Consider the following 16,399-nt stretch of genomic DNA (forward strand, 5'->3'; position numbering starts at 1 on the left):
GTATCAGGGCCACGTAAAATGATGGATGACAAAGTGCACAGCGTTGTTTTTCCAGAGGCACAAAGGTAGAGTAAAGCCTGGTAATCTTACTCGAATTAGTGAAAAGTCCACACTGTTAAGAATTTATCAAAGGAAATGCTATGTATACAAATATGTTTGAGTAAGAGAATAAAAGTTTTTGTCGTAAGCCTACTTCACAAATTAATATATAAAGGCCTGAGCTACTCTATTGATTTCACATTTCTGGCTCAGATGGAAAATCTCTCTCTCTGTGTCTAAATCAGGATTTTTTTAACCTTTTTTTTTTTTATAATCATCCTTCCAAGTAGCCCTTTTAGACATTTTTTTCCTAACCACACCACCCTCCATGAAACTTTAATACCCCAGGTCTACTGCATATCTGTTTATGTACTGTGGCCCCCTGAGATGACAGATCACTGTAATAGCTGTGATTTTTCCCACCCCACCCAAGGACCAGTTTTCACCCCTCCTTGAGGATGTGTGGTCTGTACAGTTGCAAATTTTGAATGAGTGGGGTCTGGATTAAGCTGGTTTGCAGTAGCAGCAGATAACCCTGGCTCTGCTCTCTCTTCACCATCGTCAAGCTGGGACTCACAGACCAGAAGGGAAACCCCTCAGAGTCCAGCATCCACCGACGTCTCATCACCTGCTGACCAGGGCCCTCCCTCCACAGCCTCCCTCCTGTCGGCTCTGTTGTGGCTCCTGCCTGGCCTGTGGCCACGGGAGCCAGGTCTCAGCCTGGAAGCTGGCGCAGCTTGCTGGTAAGGGGCTCAGAGATACCCAGACCAGCAGTTCCAATCCTGGGGTTCATGGAGGATAACCCTGAGGGGCTCCCCTGAATTCACATGCTCAATCTTGTAAATATACAGGTATGTGCATTTCTTCCGGGAAAGGGGCCTATAGCTTTCATAAGTGTCACTAAAATGGGCAAGAATTGGGCCTGGTCCAAAGCCACCCCCCCCAACTCCCTGCCACCTAGACTCTCTGTGGCTCTCTCTGTAGCCAAGCCTCCCCACCCCAGCTCTCCCACTCCTGCCCCTGGCCATTACCCACATGGCAGCCACAGCAATCTTTCTACAATGCAAGCCAGATCCTCCTCTTCCTTGCTTAAAACCCACTGAGACAGTTCTTATCACACCTACGGTGAAACCCAAACTCCTTTCGAGACCTACAAGGCCCAACAGGATCTGGCCCCAGCTCCCCACACCTTGCTTGCCACCGCTGCACTCCAGCCACACTGGCCAGTTTCTGTGCCCCAGTCACCCAGCCTTGCTCCTGCCTCAGGCCTTTGCATCAGGGCCTGCATCTCCTAGAGTGCTGCCGTCTGCACCCCTCCTCCATCAGCCTGCCCCCCCCCCCCAACTCCCATCACAGGGCCCGCTCCTTTGCTGCCAGATCTCAGCTTAAACATCACCTCCTTGCGAGGCCTTCCCTGACCACTCCACTTAAAGCAGTCCCCACCCCAGTTGTCATCACATCATCTTCTCTGATTGCTCTGCAGAGCTCCCATCAGCATCGGAGAGGTTTTTCTTGATTATTTACTTGTCTGCTTGTTGATGATCTGTCTCCTCCATGAGAATGTAAATTCGAAGAGGGCAGAGGCCTTGAACAGTGTGTGCCCATCACAGGCATTCATGAATACTCCTAGAATGAAGGAGCGAGTGCCCCCTCCCCATCCTACAGGTGAGGAAGCAGAGGTTCCAAAGGGAAAGTGACTTGCCCAAAGCCAGCCTGAGGAAGGAAACACTGGCATGAGAAGCCAAGTCTCCTTGCTCCATGCTCCACCTCGCTGCCACATCCAGTCCCCACCTGGGACTCACCCCCAATCTCTCAGTCCCGGAAGATGAGGACTCCCAGTTGGGCTCACCTCCCTGTCCTCTCCAGGACACAGGCCTGGAACTTCAGTGATGGTGGTGGGGGAGGGGTGCTTCTTCTAGTTGTTTATAATTGTGGTTAAATATATATAAGGTAAAATTCACCATTTTCATCATGTTCAAGTGTACAGTTCAGTGGCACAAACTACATTCACATGGTTGTGCAGCCATTACCAGCATCCATCTCCAGAACTTTTCATCTCCCCAAACTGAAAAACTCTGTCCCCATTAAACACTAACTCCCCATTCCGCCCCCTCCCCAGCCCCTGGCAACCACTACTCTACTTTCCGTCGCTATGAATTTGACTGTTGTAGGCACCTGATGTAGGTGGAATCCTATAGTAGTTGTCCTTTTGTGACTGGCTTATTTCACTTAGCGAAATGTCCTCAAGGGTCATCCATGTTACAGCATGTGACGGGATTTTCTTCCTTTTAAGGCTGGATAATATCCCATCGTATGCAGAGACCACATTTTGTTAATCCATTTATTTGTTGATGGACATTTGGGTTTTTCTGCCTTTCAGCTATTGTGAATAATGCTGCTATGAACATGGGTATACAGATATCTGTTTGACTCCCTGCTTTCAATTCTCTGAGTGTATACCCAGAAGTGGAATTGCTGGATCATATGGTAGTTCTATTTTTAATTTTTTGAGGAACCACCATTGTTTTCCACAGCGGCTGTACCATTTTACATTCCCACCAGCATAACACAAGTTTTCTAGTTTTTTGCTTTTTGTGTTTTCAGTTTTTTGTTTTCGCTTATGTTTTGACAGTGAGAGGAAGGGAGAAGGAGAAGTTGAGGCCTGAGACCCCAAAGCTTTGCCCACAGCCCAGTAAGTCAGAGTTTGACCCCACTCTCCCTCCTCTCCCCAGCTGCCCTGTCCTTGAATCCCAAGGCCACACCTGTGGGGCCAAAGGGTCCACCTGGCTTACACGTGAAGTCCACAGCAACGGAGGTCCCTGAACGGTGCCTAGGGGCACCCACCCAGGACCCTCTGTGTCTCTGAATTTACCTCTCCGAAGTTCAGATAAAATCCACCCGCAGGAAGATAAAATTCATTCATAAGCACAGGCCCCCAGGAGCCAAGAAAACAGGGCAAATGAAGACATAATGAGAACACGTCCTGTCAGGTCTTAGGAATTCAATGAGAGTCACCCGGCCTGAAGCCTGTTGTTTACTAGTGGTGAGTGTATGCATGTGTGGGGTGGGCTGGGGCTACGGCTTGTAGCTTCCTCTTTCCTAGGCCAACAATAAGCAAATTCTGGCAACCAAAGCTGGAAATATTCAAGCCTGCAGGGCAAAGAAGAAACATTGACAATGTTTAGATTTAAGCATCTCCTACGTTCACTTTGGAACAAAAAGAGGGTCTTGGTATTCTAGCGCAGTGGATCTCAAACTTAAGTGCATCTGAGTCACCCGAAGGATCTGTGAAAACATTACTGAGCGCCACCTCCAGAATTTCTGACTCAGTGAGTCTAAGGTGGGGCTCAAGAATTTGCAACAAGCTCCCTGGTGATTCTGGTGCTGCCACAGACCCCGCTTTGAGTAGCAAGGCAATCAAAGGTTAGAAGGTCTGTCAAGTATCCTACATGAGTTCTCAGGCTAGAGAACAGAGGTGGCTGGAAGGGGAACTTGAGACCCAGATGAACCTGTGGGCAGAACCAGGATCCCTTGGGAGATCAACAGCCTGATTCAGCCTCTCAAGAAATAGTGACTGAATCTGGGAGAGTACTTACACTTTGTATTTACAAAATCTTTTATAGTTTACAGAGCACTTCACATCTGCCCTTTCGTCGGACCGTCACAACAGCCCTGTTATTTTACCTATTTTAGGGACGAGGAAACTGAGGCCCAGAGAGATGGACTGGCTTGCCCAACAGTCCAGGACCTCTGGATTTCATTTGACAAGTATTTGTGGAGCGTCTACTCTGTTCACAGCACAAGGCTGGACATGGGGGCCTTAGCGATGAAGAAGAAATGGCTCCCAACCTCAGGGAGCCTCCCATCTTGCAAGACAGGAACGTCACATGCACAAATCACGACTCAAGGCAGTGTACAGTGGGTGCTGTGGGCATCCCTCACACTCACATTTAGTGTTGGTTCATTCTTTTTACTCCGCACAAACTGTGACACGGCATCTCCTCTGTAGTCTGGCGATGCCCAGACCTCCCACCAGGTGGAAGGTTGACATAACCAGCTTCCTGCCACCTCACAGGACATGCTCAGTGAGGCTCACCCTGCTTCCATCATTTTCTCCACCAGTCTGTTCTTGGAAGGGGCATCTCGACCTGCCCAGTCACTCACGTTGAATGGCTAGCCTTCAGCTCCCTTCCTCATCTTCATTCAGAGCATCCAGTTAATTACCCAGTTCTACTATTTTTAACTCCTAAATATTTCCCACATCCATCACCTCCTCTTCAGCTCTCTCACCAGTGCCCTAGATTGGCTTGGTCAAGATTTCCTCCCCAGAATGCAATGGCCTCCAATCAGATGTCCTGCCTCCATCTTACCACTCTCAAACTCCTGCTTCAAACCCTTCGATGGTTCTCCATTCATCCGTCTGTCTATCCAACCAGCCATCCATCCACTCATTCACTTATTCATTCACACAACAAATACTTATTGAGTATCTATTAAATGGAAGGCATGCACTAGATACTGGCCCCTAGAGTAACTCAAGTTGCTTTTAGTCTCATGGGAGAGGGGAGAAGATAAGTGAAACCAGCTCCTAAGGAGAGCATAAAATTTTAAGGGAGTTCATAGAAGTTGACCTAACCCAGCCAGAAAAGTCTTCCCCAGCAGCAAGTTATGCAAAGACCAGGGGAAGGGGGAAGGGCAGCCTGAGCAGAGGGGAGTTTTTTCCTGTGGAAACAATGTGTAAATCAGGTCAAATGTGAGAGAGAGAAAATGAGCACCTTTGCGGAACTGAAAGTAGCTTGGCATGACTGGGTCTGGGTGTGAGCAGGCATGGCCAACATGAAGCTGTAGAAACTGACAACTAGAATTAGAAGGGAGTGGGGAACAGTCAGGGACAAATCTGAGATGTTCCTCCATGCTTGGTCCTTATAAGCTCTCAAAAATTATTTGTTAGATGGATGGATGGGTGGAGAGGCAGGTGGGTGTGTGGATGGGTAAATGGGTGGACAGATGGAGGTGTAGATGGATGAGTCAATGGATGGATGAGGGGGTAGATGGATAGATGGAGGAGTGAATGGGTGGCTAGACGGATGAATGGGTGGGTGGGTAGATGGGTGGGTGGGTGGATGTGTGAATAGCTTGATGGGTGAGGGATAGATGGATAGATGGATGCTTTAATGGGTAGATAGATGGATGAATGGGTTGATGGATAGGTAGGTGGTGGTGGGGGTTTGAGGTTGGATGCTAGGACAGTGGAGATATCATTAATAGAAACAGAAAAGTGAGGAGGAGAAATCACTCCAGGAGCCTGGCATCTGCTCAAGCTGCCTGAGCTGGTCAGAGAGTCCTGCTTTTTTCACCCGGGCCTTATTACAGCCAGCCCTCCCTTCTACCAGTCCCTGAGGACAGGCACCCCCAGCTGGAAACTATACCTTGTCAAGGGTGTCCCTTCTCCCCCTGGTCTCCACGGACAGCTTGCTTCTCAAAAACCAAAGGACATAGTGGAGACAAAAGTGTTTTGTAAGTGGAAAAACATAAATGGGATGGAAGAACCAAGTCACACCTGTTGAGAGCCCTCTCAGTGCAGGCCAGGCACATTCCAGTACATTCATTCTCTCTTCGAACCCCACCCTCATCAGTGCCCATTTTAAGGATGAAAAAACTGAGGTTTAAAGAGACGAACCAACCTGCTTAAGACTCCACAGTTACAGTGTGATAGGTCAGGTTGTGAACTCAGACTGGCCCACGCTTTCCTTTATACCTTGTTCTCCTGTTTGTCACGACTGTCACTGAGCCACCACCCTCCACCTCCATGCTTCTCCAGGCTCCAGTCCTCACAGATGCCACCACAAGGGCCACCAGGCTTAGTCTCAGGCCAGCCCCTGCACCTGGAAGACGCTCTGCCAGGTCAACCATCTCCTCAACACCCACTGAGGAAAACCCACTATGCGCCCAGCCCATGGTTCCCCAAGGCGGAGAGGCTTGGGGTGAAGAATCCACACAAGGAGCTGCTGCATGCACCTCCAACACTTGATCACCCAGCTAAGAAACAGAGAGAGTACCCACGAAGCAACCCGACACCTAAAAGCAAATCTTTAGACAGATGATCATGAGCGTAGAGGTCTCTGAGGACTTTAATGACCAAGAGAAATTCTGCCCTGAAGGGAAGGAATCGTCCCTTTGACGCCCATGGAGAGCCTCCTGCATGTTCCCAGGCAGGAGGTGGAGGTGCCTGATGCCGGAACTTGGCCGGCCGGCCGGCCGGCGTATAAACAGTGATCTAATCAGTCCCCGTCTCCCGTGTGGTGCACTCGGCACGCACACAGACAGTTACTCACGGTGCCTGCCCACGGCCCTGCTCGCAGAGCCCGAGCCTACAGAGTGGGAGGCTCCAGCCAGCCTAGCTCCTCTTCCCTTTAGCAGGTCAAACCTCCACACGCTTGAAACCGGGCTGTTTCATTTCCTGAAAGTTTCACAAGCTGTTTGATATCTCCCTCTGGGGCAGGAGGAGAATCAGGCTGCGCTTTTCCTTAGTCCCCATCTTCCCCCAGATAGCCTCCCTCCAGCAACAACAACGGGACAGAATCTCATTTCTGAAGCCCCCGTAACTGCTGTGAAGTTCAGTCTCATCGGGGCTCATGAAGTCGCTGTGAGTCAGTGGGGGCTGGCACTGCTAACCCTTTTCACAGCCTGAACCCAGAGAGGCGAACCCAGTTGCTCAAGTTCACACACTAAGCTGGGTGGATCTGAATCCAGAACCCAGGTGTCAAGGTACCAACTCGCTGCCTTTATATTCTTTTGATCACAAACCACAGCACGAAATACACAATGTATTTCACACAGACATTATACACACATGTGCATGCACACACAGAAACTGACTTCCCCAGAGCGATACTCACCCTAATGCTTGCGATGCATTCTGACCATTTCCATTCTATTTTGTTTTTCTAAATGCAGGTCATGAGCTATTAAATTAATCTCCTGACCCACTAATGGGTACAATCCTCAGTTTGGAAACAGCTGGACTGACCCCCTCCTGCTCAGCCTCCGGACCCTAAGAAGGCGACAGTCTCTGCAGCCAGGTGAGGAGCTGTAAGGGAGCGGCACGAAGGGGAATCCGGGTCCTCTCTGACTCTGTCTGCCTGGCTGAGCTCTACCCTCAAACCTCAAACTGCCCACTTCCTCCAGCAGCTCCGCAGAGGCCTGGGGGAGGAGACTGGACCACCTTGCCTGGCCTGGCAGACACCCCATGCGGACAACCCTGCAGCCAGGACCCGTGCTCCCCCTCTGGTGATTTCCCACAGACCACGCCTCCCAGCTCAGTCTAGAAAATCCCTGCTGGAGGCTGCCCATTCCTGAGCTGAGGCAGAATCATGTGAACTCCGATCTGGTGTCAGGCTGCCGGTTGCTGAGAAACACTGGCCAGCCAAAGGATGAGGGACTGCTCCCTCCACGCATCCTCGGTCTGCTTTCTACACACGCCAGACGCAGGAAGCAACCTTGATGGGAATGTTAAAGCCTGAACTAGGGGTGGGGGGCCTCAGGGATTCAGGGGGATGCAGGAGGAACAGGGTGTGCTAATTCCACCCATCAAACCACCTTTGAACACCTACAGGACACCAGGAGAGGAGACACAGGAACCCTGGCCCGGGGGTCCTCGCTTGAGCAACTCAGAGAGGCCGACGCTCAGGTAACTAGAATATACCGTGGACACAGGCAAGAACAATGAGACAACAGGCAAGGACAGGGGGAAGCTGACTGTTACGCTCCTTCCCCGAGGCTGTCACCTGTCAGCCGCTAGAAACCACTATCTGGGTTGGTGTTTTGCAACGTACCTTAGAAAATATCTGGGGAGCTTATGAAACATAATACCAATGTCCAGACCCCACTCTAGACAAATTAAATCATACTTTCTGGGAGTGAGATGCCAGCACCAATGTTTTTAAAAGCTCTCTGGACAGGTGCAACGGGCAGCCGGGTGGAGAAGCCCTGATGGGGTGGAGGCAGGTTGGATCCTGTTCTGCAGATGAACAGAGAGAGGGCAACACAGTAAGGTTCTGGGCCATGGATAAGGCAAGCAGCAGTGTTTCTACACAGCGTGGAGCAGGCACAGGGCTCTGGCCTCACGGGGTCTTCTGGCTCTCAGGAGCGCGTGCTGACCTCCCTCAGCACAGCAGGGCTGAAGGGACCCCCGAGGTCACCAGCCCAGCCTCTTCATTTTACAGATGGGGAAGCTCAGGCCCAGAGACACAAAGGCCCTAGACCCCGGCCTTGCAGCTGAGCAAGAGCTGTGATTCTTGACCCTGCTGCCGACTTCCGGCGCCATGCTATTTTGGCATGACCTCCTCCTTCCAGGGGAGTCTCCTTGGAAGCTGCTCGTGGGTTATGTTGCTGGAGCCAGGGAGTCAACATCCACCATGCGTGGCAGTCACTGAGGATGTGCATTCTCCCTGCTCTGTTAGGTGATCTGTGGGACTCGTCTTCTCCAGACAGCAAACTACTATAGTCTTGTCCAAGGACTGTATGGGTAGGGGTCCCAGGAAAAATCCCCCTCTGTGGGGCCTGGGCCCTCCAAGCAAATGCTACCACACACAGGCCCTCTTCAGTGGTCCCCTATATCAGTTGCTGCAAAAGCCTGCGCCTTGTCATAGCACAGTGGTGAGTGTGTAGACACAGATGCTGTTTCTGAGTCACAGAAGTGTGATTGTCTTTCCCTGATGTCATATGAAAGGACAGGTGGGTTAGGAGAGCAGGACTGACTTACTCACCACCTTAGTGGTGAAGACCTGGCTACCCCCATGACACACCGGCCAAAGACAGCACCTCTGGCTCTCTCCATAGGGCAGCCCAGCCCAACAGGACACACACACAGAGCCCATCTATACCGTCACTGTCTATACCTGCAGGAACCACTCATGGCACTGCGCCCCCTCCTCCCCCCAGCACCCCCGAGCTGCCCAGCTCCCCCTGCCAGCAGTATGCACCATACCTCACCTGGCATGGGGAGCCTTCCTCTCGCCGGGACCGCCATCCCCTCCCCACTGGGCCTTTAGCACTGTAGACAGAGGATGAAGCTTGCTTCAGTTTTATTCAAATCAGCTGAGCCCATGCCCTCTGTGAGATGCCCACTCAGTAGGAGAAAAAAGCGCCCATGGTGTCTTCCACGTTCGTGCTAGGGTTTTTGTCTTTAACCTAAAACAGGAAGGAAGGACTAGAAACCGTGGAGACACCAAGCATCAAGCAGTAGCCTGAGCGTCCTAGAGAACCCATAACCTCGTCTCCCCCAAATCTCACCAAGTAAACACACAACTCAGTAAAAGTAGTGAGTTGGTAGTAATAACAGCCTCAAGAGAAGCCCTGGCCTGACTTCCCCCATTCAGACTTCTGTCCCTAAGCCCAAAGTGGCAGCATCTTGGGGCTGCTGCTGAGCAGAGCGGGGCATTTAGTGAAGGGTGAGAACGCCTGGGCCCGTGGGGTGAGGTGACCCGACAGGGGCTGCTCAGACCCGCCTCCATGGCTAACTTCCATCCTGGAAAGACAAAAGGACCTCAACCGGGCCAGGCCTGCCACCTGAATTAATTTTCGCATTCTCTCTTTAAGCCCCCAGTGACAGCGGTCATGAAGCACTGTAGACCCCCTGGGATGGCAGTCCCAGAAGGTTGGAGTGAGCCCCGGACATCCCTCTTGTGCCCCTGGTATAAACATCTGCTCCAGGAACATGGGCTCTGAAGGGCTGGTGGACTTTTGCGAGCTGCTCTAGAGGCCATTTTGAGGGCAACAGGGCCCCAGGCCCTAAGGCCCTCGGGCACCCACTTGCCTTCCAGAGATCCAGGAAGCCTGAGAGTCATCATAGGGAGGGCTTTGGAGTCTGCCCTGAGCTGGTGGCACCGTGCAAGGCCTCCAGCACAGGGCAGCAACCCTGTGGTCACAGGATGGAGGTTAAGAGCGGAGGCTCTGGGCTAGACCACTGAGGGTAAGTCCCCGTGCTGCCACTGTCTGGCTATGTGACCCTGAGAAATCACAAACCTGGATGACCAGTGGCCTCTGTGAGAGTCAAAGGAGATGAGGTCCTTCAAGTGCTGGCACTTAGTAGGTTCTTGGTAAGTGTTGGCAAGGGTGCAGTGTTGAGGATGGTAGTGGTGGTGGCACAGTGCCTCACGCTCAAAGGTCCTGCCCCATCATCTGACGCACCCTAGAGAGGGTGAAGGACGGGCAGGCCAACTTGCTAAGATGTTCGCTATGGCGCACCACCTTATTCCCCATGGCTACTCTACTGATTTGGGGCCCATCGGGGGTAAAGGCCTTGGAGGCTCCCCAAGGGCTCTGACAAGCACAAGAAGCACCTGTTATGAGCCACTGCTGTTTGACTGCAGGGACCTTCACTGACTTGTGTCTTGAAGGCTGGCCTTGGCCTTCCCCAGGCAGTAGCCTTCCATTTCAGCACACGCTTACATCAGAGGAGCCAATGCAAGGTGCAGCATTGTTGCAGGTTCAAAAGAGGCCAGGTGTGAACTAAGGATGGCTCCAAGGACAAGAGGATGAGCAGCGGAGAACCTCCCAAGTGCCCGGCATCACAGCCCTGGTGGGGACAGAGAAGAGGCGGGAGCAGCTGAGGATCAGGAAGAACAGTCAGTGCCATTCTGGAGCACAGGCTTTGTCCCAGGTACCCTGCTGAGCACCTTCTAAATGTTTTCTGTTTCAACCCTCACATCAGCCCTGGGAGGCAGCGTTATCCCTGTCTTACAGGCAAGGCAACTGAGACTTAGTGCCAGCAACCTGCCCAGGGTCACAGAGCTGGGAAACAGTAGAGGCACTGGAATCCAAAGACAGGGCTCTTGACCACTGTATAAGTCTCCTGTGGCTGCTGGAACGAAGTACCACGAACTTAGCGGCTTAAGACAATACAAATTTCTTATCTTACAGCCTGGTAGTCAAAAGTCTGACGTGGGTCTCGCTGGGCTAAAATCAAAGTGCTGGCAGGGCTGCATTCCCTCGAGAGGGTCTTGGGGAAAATCTGTTTCCTTGCCTTTTCCAATTTCTAGAGGCTTCTGGCATTCCTTGGCTTGTGGCCATGGCCCCTTCCTCATCTTCAAAACCAGCAGTGGCGGATTGAGTCCGGCTCACCTTGCATCTCTCTGACCTCTGCTCCCATCGTCACATCTCCTTCTCTAACCCTCTTGCCTCCCTCTTCCACTCTCAAGGAGCCTTGATCCCACTGGGCCCACCCACATAATCCAGGACAATCTCCCTATTTTAAGGTCAGCTGATTGACATCTTAAATCCACCTGCTACTTAATTTCCCTTTGTCATGTAAGGTAACGTATTCACAGGTTTCAGGGACTAGGAACTGGACATCTTTTGGGGGGCCATTATGCTGCCTACCATGCCACCATGTTGTACTATTTAAAACCCTGTGGAGCAGGACCTCTCAAATGTCAGCATGCACACGAACTGCCCAGGAATCTTGTTTAAGAGCAGGTTCTGGTTCACTAGGTCTGGGGTGGGGCCCGAGTTTCTGCACTTCTAACAAGCTCCCAGGCCTGTGAGCCCAGGCCCACTTTCTCTCTTTTGCAGCCCCACAGTGATTAGTACAATGCTGCCCAAGGGTTTGGCACTTGGTAAATATTTGAGAACTGAAAGAAAGAGAGGGAGAAAAGAGAGAGGGAGGGAGGGAGGGAAGCAAGGAGGGAGAGAGAGAAGTTGATATGAGAGGGGAGGGAGAAAGGAAGGAGATAAATATCTGGACGTTGCCCCCCACCCTGAACCTGGGACAAAATGTGACAAGGAGAGAGAAGAGAGAGCAATGAAACCAGAGCCTTATGGACCCATCAAGAGAGCCATGGGCGATGTGTGGTGAGGGTGAGTTGTGATAGCGGTCCGGGTGGACTTTGAGCGACACCTTGAGAACGGAGGGTGGACAGGGTGGGCTGAAGACAGCTGAGATGTGAAGGGAGGGAGGAGTATTATTACTTAGTAATGCCCCTCTCCCCCTCTAAACAGTAAGGAGCTGAGTCTGTTCTGTTCTCTGCCAGGGAAAACGGTGGTTTGGTCCAAAATAATTCCACAACAAAAATGTGTTGAATGTTTCAAGGAATAAATGAATCTAAACTCCATTTCTTTCTGCAGCCCGCCTAGAAGGCCAAGTGTGGCTGAAATTGAAGTTAGGAGCTAATGAACTGGGGGAGACAGTCGGGATACAGGATGAGGCAACAGGAAGTGGGTTGGTTTTGGCTCCGAAGGCACAGTTGGGTGGCCATGTGTGAAGATGCATTACAGCAGCAGCCTGCTGCTGAGAGAGAGGCTTTAGTTTGTCTTTGGAAAGTCTGTTGTCTGTCTGAGAAGGTCTGACCTGCCCGGGGCATCCTTCCTGCTCGGAGCACCAACCACATGCCTTAGGTTGCCATGGCGACCCCCAGGCCTGCCTCCCCCAGGAGCCGCCTGCTTCTCCCTCCCCCCCAGAGTGCTCCAACCCATCAATTAATAACTTAATAATGTATGACAACAGTCACTCCAAACACCCAGGCAGCAGCCGTCTTGAAAAACAGACTTCTCCAGAGAATTGAGAGCCACAACAATGCTCATTACACCCAGCCCAGGCCACCTGCTAAAATCTAGCTTTCTGGATCCAAATTACTCTCTCCCTGGCTTCTCCCTCTTGTTTTAAAGGCACGGGGTTGGCAGAGCTGGGGACTGAAGCCTCAGAGGTCCCAGGGAAACAGATGCTAGAGAAGCCACCATGTAGGATGATGCCTGCTCCCTCAGCCCCGAATCAGGCCCAGAGAAAATGATCCTGACCCAAAACAGGCTCTGTGAGAGACCCCCGTCTTGAGTATTTGTATCTCTGCTGGTGTTCTCCTGGGAGAAACCCTACATCCTTTGCAAAGATGAATTAATTCGTCACCATGGCACCCAGAGGGGAAAAAAAAGCAAAAGAGAAGACTTTCAAGTTGTGGTAGGTTCAAGATGGCTGGCAGTTGAGACCCTCTCACTGAGAGATGGGGTCTAAGGCCCCTCCGCTGGAGTCTAGGTGGGCTCTCTGACTACTTCACCAAAAAATAAAGCGGAAGCCACACTGTGCCAGTTTCAGAGCCCAGGCCCAAAGAGATCAGCAGCTCCCACTCCCTGTCCCTTGGGATAGGTGCCCTTGAAACCTAGGTGCCATGCTGTGAGGAAGCCCAAGGAGCCTCAAAGAGAGGCTCACGTTGGGAGGAACCAAGATCCTGGTCGACAGCCCCAGCTGAGCTCCCAGCTGACAGCCAGGATCCACTGGCACGCCCCACAAGGGTGTGACCTTGGAAGAAGATCCTCCAGCCCCAGCTGGGCCATCTCAGCTGATGCTGCAAGGAGCAGAGAGAAGCCATCCCCACCAAGCCCTGCCCAAACCACAGACTCACGAGCAAAACAGACGAGCACCGTTATGTTAAGGCACTATCTTTTGAAGCAGTTTGTTATGCAGCAATCGATAACTGGAACATAAGAATTGTTTTTCTCCAAAATCATTTAAGGGCTTAACATGTACTGGATTCATGCATATGGTTATTTGACTTTAATTTTTATAACAACTTTGTGAGGTGGATATAATAACCTCCATTTGTCCTATAAGATACTAAGGCTCAGAGAGGTAAGGCATCTTGTTTGAGACCAGCCAGCTAAAGCACGAAATCTCTTTTCCACTCTTTGTTTCCTGTTGGATGAGTCTTCTCCCCCTACAGTGTGCACTGGACCCAGAAGGGTGTAACATAATAGTAACAGCAAGAATACTCAGAGCTAACGCTTAGGGGGCACTACAACATTTTCAAGACCAGATGTCTCCCTGCCTGATCCCATAACCACCCTAGGAAGTAGGTTTTACTATCATGCCCATTTCACAGAAAGTGACACTGAGGCTTAAAAAGAGGACAGGTGATCTGCCCTAGGTAATAGCGCTAATAGGTGGAAAGGCTGAGAGGTGGACCCAGGCCACCTGGTCCAGGAACCCGGCTCTCAGGGGCAGATACTCTAGTCTATATAGTCTAAAGCATCCACATTGCTCCAGCCCTGCTTCCTCTGCTAAGCTCAGGAATTCTTTTCCTGCCTTCCTTCCTTTGGAAGCCTACCTGGGGGGAGGAAGAGGTTGAAGGAAAACATAACCATATCATCTCAGATGTGTATAGTTTCAAACCATTCTCACATCTGTTTTGTCTTCGCAATCCCTCTGTGTGGTGGCCGTGGCTAGTACTTATCTCCGCCTTACAAAGGCCCAGCCACAGCAAGTGACCTGCCCAAAGCCACACAGCCTCTGGCTCCAAGTCAGCGCCCTCTCCTCTGCCCACCGCTAAATCCCCAAGAGCCTTACCCTGCCCTTCGGCCGCATCACTGATCCCCAGCTGGGCGATTACCTGGGCCCACTTGATTGCCACCTGGAGCTTCTTCGGCCAATCCCAGGCCAGTTTTGCCCTCCCTCGGTGGCAGAGGGGCATGGTCGGGTCTCGGTGATCCGCCCGGTGCCCGAGGAGCCGCCCTTCGCCGATCTGGGGCCGGTCAAGGAAAGCCTGGCCCACGCGGCATCTTTGGGGCACCTGTGCCGCCGAGCTCTGGGACAGGAAGGGTTAGCTGCCTTCCTTTGGTTTGGAAGTAATTACGAGGTGGCCGCGGAGCCAGCCGAGGGGGCTGCTAAGGCGGGCGGCAGCCGCGGGGGGACGGAGGGAGACACCTCCCCCGGGGGAGGGCCCGGGACGCGCCGGCGCTGGGGGCAGACAGCGGGCGGGCCTCGTCGCCGTCCGCACCCGCATCAGCACCCGCACCCGCGTGGCCGCGCCGGGGAAGGCGCCGGGCTAGACTCCGGTGCCCCGGACCCCGCTGCTGAGCGCACGCCGTTTCCCGGACCTGGCGCGAGCGGGACCCCACGACTGCGGCGGGGAGCAGGGCTGGCCCCGGGCAGGGGAGAGAGGGACACGTACCTGCGCGGCGAGGGGCGGGACCGACGTCACCCCGCGCCTTGCCTGCGCCCCATCCTACGGCCGCATAGCAAGCGGGTGGGCACTGCGTCCTTGGGCTGCTGGCGGAGGTGGCCTGGGCACGCCGGCGAGTCCGTGTCCCGGCCAGGCCTTCCTCTTTCTGGGACCACGGGGCCACGTTATGCTCCGATTCCCCTCATCACCCCCGCTCCCCCGTCGGGCACACCCAGCCCTGCCCGTCCACACCCTGCCTTCACTCTGACCACAGGCCACCAGCTAGGCGCCTGCCAGGAAGAGCCGCGGTCGCGCAGACCTGTCCTGGAGGTACAGCACTCCCGGCCCCCACTACCAGCCTGTCCCCGGACGGGCTCTGGAGCTGCCTGCGTGGGCTCAGACAGGGCCTGGCTGCAAAAGGACCAGGGTCCTTCAGCCACACCAGAACCCCTAGGTGAGAAGCTATGAGAAGGGTCCATGAAGTGACCTCGCTGTTCTGTTCCCCTCGGTGTCCCCAGCACCAGCCCATCAGTCTACTCAGTAAACGCAGTGTCCTGTTGTTGCTCAGGGCCTCGCTCCACCTCCCCTGACCCCGGCGCAAGCAGCTCAGCCCAGGGGTCCCCACTTGGGTTTGCCTCCTCCTGGATCCCTGCTCTGTCCTTCCCAGGGCCTGAGTGTGCCTGCGGCAGTGGTGGCCAGGGACACCACAGAGGACCTGCCGCTGCTTTTGTTGAGAATTCAAGGAGCCCTTAGGGCCCTCTGCCCCACAGACTCACAGAGAACAGCAGTAACAGTAGTCACAGCTCAGTTTTTGAGCACTTCCTGTGTGCCAGACACCGTTCTAAGCACTGTAAATGCACGAACTCGTTTGAGCTGTACCGCTCTATGAGGTGGATACTATTATTATCCCCATTTTACACATGGTGGAATGAGGCACAGAGAGCTCAAGTAGCTTGCCCAAGGTCACACAGGTAATAAGCAGAGACACTGAGATTCAAACCCAGGCAGGTGAGTCCAGAGCCCTCATCACCACCTGCATCCTCTCCCAAGCTGCCCTTAGCTGTACTCTCAGCACCTTCTGCTCTCTCACATCTGCATACCTTAACTCCTATGTCCCTCTCCACTCAAAAGACCTCCTGTGCACCCATCTCTTGAACTCCTGTCCAAGTTTTAAGACCTGAAAGGCACCTCCCCTGTGGAGCCTTCTTGGTTGCCCAGGCAATTTGTGCTGAGCCCCTTCCACCTGCCCTTGGAGCCCTTCCCAGCATTCTTTGCACTGCTCACTGGGGTCCTTGGCCCACAGCTGTCTCTCCGCAGGGTCCTCCTTCCCGGCCCAGTGCCTGGCTCAGAGCGGGGTGCCCCATCCCTGTTCGTGAGGGAGAGTCTGGGACTGTCGCCGCAGGGGTCTGCAGAAGCTTGTGCGGTGGGCC

The 16,399-nt window shown here is 53.0% G+C and overlaps 1 protein-coding gene across 9 annotated transcripts in view; it reads right to left on the bottom strand.

The window, feature by feature from the left end:
* Nucleotides 1-16,399, bottom strand: part of GPR68 (G protein-coupled receptor 68) — a 28,456-nt gene that overhangs the window by 4,129 nt on the left and 7,928 nt on the right. The window contains exon 1 of one of the 9 annotated variants that reach the window (XM_014832134.3): nt 14,979-15,153. The exons of 2 other annotated variants lie outside the window; for them this stretch is intronic. The gene's annotated coding sequence lies outside the window, so the exon portion shown is untranslated. Of the gene's footprint in view, nt 1-5,468; nt 5,570-6,374; nt 6,458-6,938; nt 7,303-9,033; nt 9,095-14,374; nt 15,154-16,399 lie in introns of those variants that run through there. 6 more of the 9 variants (XM_014832132.3, XM_014832133.3, XM_014832135.3 and 3 more) reach the window with 6 other exon arrangements.

The sequence above is a fragment of the Equus asinus genome, chromosome 7, assembly GCF_041296235.1.
Source record: "Equus asinus isolate D_3611 breed Donkey chromosome 7, EquAss-T2T_v2, whole genome shotgun sequence".
Lineage (NCBI taxonomy): Eukaryota > Metazoa > Chordata > Mammalia > Perissodactyla > Equidae > Equus > Equus asinus.